Raw genomic sequence first — 4522 nt, forward strand, 5'->3', positions numbered from 1 at the left:
ACATTTCTCATTTTTATCAGTGTTGAAAAATTATACACTGCTTAACATTTTTGAAACTGTGACACATTTTATTTGAAGAATAGGATGGAATGAATGGGAGTTCAAAAAGAAAAACAGCATTTATTTTAAAATGAGAGAATCTGTTGTAACATTATAAATATATTTACTCTCACTTTACTCTCAATTTAATATGTCCTTCCCAGATAAAAGTATTTTTATTAAAAAAAAAATGTTTCAATTAAAAAAAAAAAAAATCTTACTGACACCAAACTTTTAAAAAAAAATTGTGTACATAAGTCAACCTGTGTCTAAATTGTGTCAACTTCTCATTTTGGACCTGGATAGGCCACAGTGTAAAACACCGAACTACACTCACCAGCCATTTTATTAGGTACACCTGTTCAATTGCTTGGTAACACAAATTGCTAATCAGCCAATCACATGGCAGCAACTCAATATATTTAGGCATCTATATGTGGTGAAGACAATTTGCTGAAGTTCAAGCCGAGCATCAGAAGAAAGTTGGTTTAAATGACTTTGAATGTGCAATGTTTATTGGTACCAGACAGGCTGGTCTGAGTATTTCAAAAAATGCTGATCTACTGGGATTTCCACGCACAACCATATCTATGGTTTACAGAGAATGTTCCGAAAAAGAGAAAATATCCAACGAGTGGCAGTTGGGTGGGCAAAAATGGCTTGCCAATTTCAGAAATCAGAGGAGAATGGGTAGACTGGTTAGATATGATAGAAAGGCGACAGTAAGTCAAATAACCACTTGATACAACCAAGGTATGCAGAATACCATCTCTTAGTGCACAACACGTCGAATCCTGAAGCAGATGGACTACAATTCGCACAGGCTCACCAAAATTAGACAATTGAAGATTGGAAAAACGTTGCCTGGTCTGATGAATCTTGATTTCTGCTGAGACATTCAAATTGTAGGGTCAGAATCTGGCGTAAAGACATGAAAGCAAGGATCCATCCTGCCTTGTCTCAATGGTTCAGGCTACTGGTGGTGGTGTAATGCTGTGGTGGATATTTTATTACAACACTTTGGGCCCCCTTACTACAAATTGAGCATTGTTTAAATGTCACAGCCTAATTTAGTATTGTTGCTGACCATGTCCATCCCTTTATGACTACATTGTTCCAATCTTCTGATGGCTATTTCCAGCAGGATAATGCACCATGTCACAAAGCTCAAATCATCTCACACTGGTTTCTTGAACATGACAATGAGTTTAAATTACTAAAATGGCCTCCACAGTCACCAGATATCAATCCAATAGAGCAGCTTTGGGATGTGTTGGAATGGGAGATTTGCATCATGAATGTGCAGCCGACAAATCTGCAGCAACTGCATGATGCTATCATGAACCAAAACATTTTTCCAACACCTTGTTGAATCTATGCCACAAAAGAGGTCTAACCCGGGACTAGCAAGGTGTACCTAATAAAGTGGCCAGTGAGTGTATGTTAGGGAGAAATCTGATCTAAGATCAACATGTATTTTCTGGGCTATAGGTGGCATCCAAGCCTGAAGATTCCCATACTGACTCCAGACCAGTGATTAGGGTATCCCTGTCCCAACCAATTCACTCACACTAGCAGACGGTGGCCAGTGAACCAGACGGTCCTTTTTCGGCTTTCTGAACAAGGGAACTGTAAACGAACTCAATGAAGACTGACAGCAGAGAGGGATCTGTGGACAGTGAACGGTGTGTATGCATGTGTGTGTGTGTTTGACTGTGTATAACTACTTTGCCTATCATTCAAAATGTGCAGTGACATCACAGATGGCCATGCAGTTCCCTTGTCAGCTGTCCAAAATGGGAAGCCAGGATGTGATTGATGTAGCATGATGCTTCGCCAGTATGTTACACTGACCTGGAGTCAGTTCCTCTGAGACTGCTCAGAAAGGAGCTTCTGTCTAGCTGGAGCACGGCTCAGAGACATCGTAGAATCTCAGAGGTCCACTGAGCTCGATCAATGTTAAAAATTGAGGGTGGCAGTTAACATGCTAAATCAGGCTACAAACATGCTAATCTTGCTAGAAACATGCTAACAACATGTTAATCATGCTAGAAACATGCTATCAAGATGCTAATGATTCTATTAACCCAATAACCATAGATATGTATAAGTAGATGCCTCATTAGTGTCTGTTTCTATACACCACTATACATAAGCTGTCCGCCATATACGGAGGGTCAATTGGACGTCATTCATGTAATAAAAAAAAAAACAAAAAACAAGCCAACACATTCTCACCAGTGGAAGGTTATCCCATTTCTTTGGGAACTTAAATCCTGATATTTTACGGCCATCGGCTTTGCAGGATTGTGGCATCTTTGAATATTGATTATTATGTCGAATGACGTTAAGCAGACCGTTAAAAAGGGTTGATGCATCTACGTGCTTGGTGCAATCAAATGGGGAATCTACCTATACATATTGTATGTTGATAACAGCATGCTAATCATCCTAAAACATGCTAGCAATATGCTATTTGTTCTATAAACTTTCAAACTTCAAGCTTTTACAACTAATTAAAACTTTCAGGCTAGGCTTTCTATATATATTCTTTTTCCTTTATTTATTTTATTTATTACACTTATTGGGTTTTTATCCTGAGAAAAAAAGGCTTTAGTCTCATGTATCCTGTCTAGAGTTTCAGAAGAGATCTCAAAATCATTATAAACTGTGCTCTGAGTGACAAGTCCAAAGTCTGCAATGAAAGTTTCAGTATGAGCTCAAGCTTATCTTACAAAATCAAATGATCTGAGCCTGGGGGTTCATAGGGGATTCATTATTTAAAATCAAAATAATATTTGATTTTTTTTATTATTATTATTATTATTTTATAAATGCAGCCTGGTAACAATGTTTTTGGTAACAATAACAAATCTTACCAACTCCAAACTTTTAAACAGCAGTGTACAGGACAAACTATGTTCCTCTTTGAAACTGTAAAGCTGCATTGACACAAGCAGTATTGTATTATAACGCAATGCAAATAAAAGTGACTTAACTTGACTTTTGTGCTGGTACATCGTAAATCAGAAAAGTGGTTACAACAAATAATGGTGCAACTGCAACTGTCTCTATAAAATGTCATGGGCAAAATATCAAAGACAATATGTCTGAAATGACTATACAAAACTCTTGAATATATAATAAATAATGTATACTATGAACTTTGCAAAAAATCTTGTCAGATACACAAAACATTGTTGGCCATTTGGTCTATGCTGCTCATTGTAAATGCCTCAGTGATGCCAAAGTGATGGCAGTCAAAAATTTACTGCAATGCCTCATTTATAGCAGATTTCATTGCCAGCAACTACTGCAGCTGTGATGCTATACATTTTTTATTTAAACTTTAATGGTGTTATTTTGGGTATGCTGCGTTGTAATTTATACAGTATATACCGTAATTCCTCAAATAAAAACCGGGGCCTTTATTTACCTGAACTGCAGAAGGTAACAGGCTTTTATTTGAAGCAGGCTTTTATTAGAGGCAGGCCTTTATTTCTAATTTCATCTGTTTGATAAATAATTGTTTTAAATAATCCGTTTTAAGTTAAAAGCGATAGCGTTCCAGTGGACAGAGATCATAACATTAGCACAGAATCAGTTCAGAATCAATCACCAAAAGAATCAGTTCGGTTCAAATGCTCTGTGTGTCAGTCTGCCTCACACTGAATCACACATGCGCAGTATCATCAGCTCCTCGGTTCTCGAATCGGACGCGTCCGACAGAAACGGTTCTCGGTTCAGTGTACTGATGATCTGAAAACCGATGCAACCGGTTCTTGACTCGAGAACGAGAAACGATTCGGCAGGGGGCGTGTATGTTTGTTATCTGGCTCTGCTGCACAAATTGTCCCCCGTAATTTCCTGTCTCCTGAGATGCCTTCACCTGGCCAGTTTTTAAAGGCAGCATAGATGTATCCTTCGCTGCCTTTGATATCCCACAATCCTGTGCGTAACATTCTGTGACAGTTAAGCCTAAAAATAAAGATGGCGTCTGAAAGTTGCGGTCGGTGGTCAGTTTGTGTGTAAATCTATGTTTCTGAACAACGTTTTCCACTTCTAGCGAGAAATGAATATTGCAGTATTGAAATATCCACTCGGTTATCACCAAAGCTCAGAAGCCTGTCCGAAAACGCCTCAAAAGCCTGTCCAAAATCCGTTTCATGAGGTGCCTTCGGGCAAAAACGCTGCCTGCAAAGTCATTGCCTGATTAGACAGCAAGGCAGCAAGTCACCTGCCTAAGTTTTTGGATGCAGCCTTTATTAAGACCGGCCTTTATTTGTCCATGTTGACCACGTCCCCGGCCACTATAAGAGGCTCGGGGTTTATTTGACTACCAGTTTTTATTTGAGGAATTATGGTATATATATATATATATATATATATATAGAGAGAGAGAGAGAGAGAGAGAGAGAGAGAGATTTTATTTATGTTTTTATTTTTTGCAATTTTAAATAAAGCGACATTTGTGAAGGAAAGG

This window comes from Carassius gibelio, chromosome A1, assembly GCF_023724105.1.
Source record: "Carassius gibelio isolate Cgi1373 ecotype wild population from Czech Republic chromosome A1, carGib1.2-hapl.c, whole genome shotgun sequence".
NCBI lineage: Eukaryota > Metazoa > Chordata > Actinopteri > Cypriniformes > Cyprinidae > Carassius > Carassius gibelio.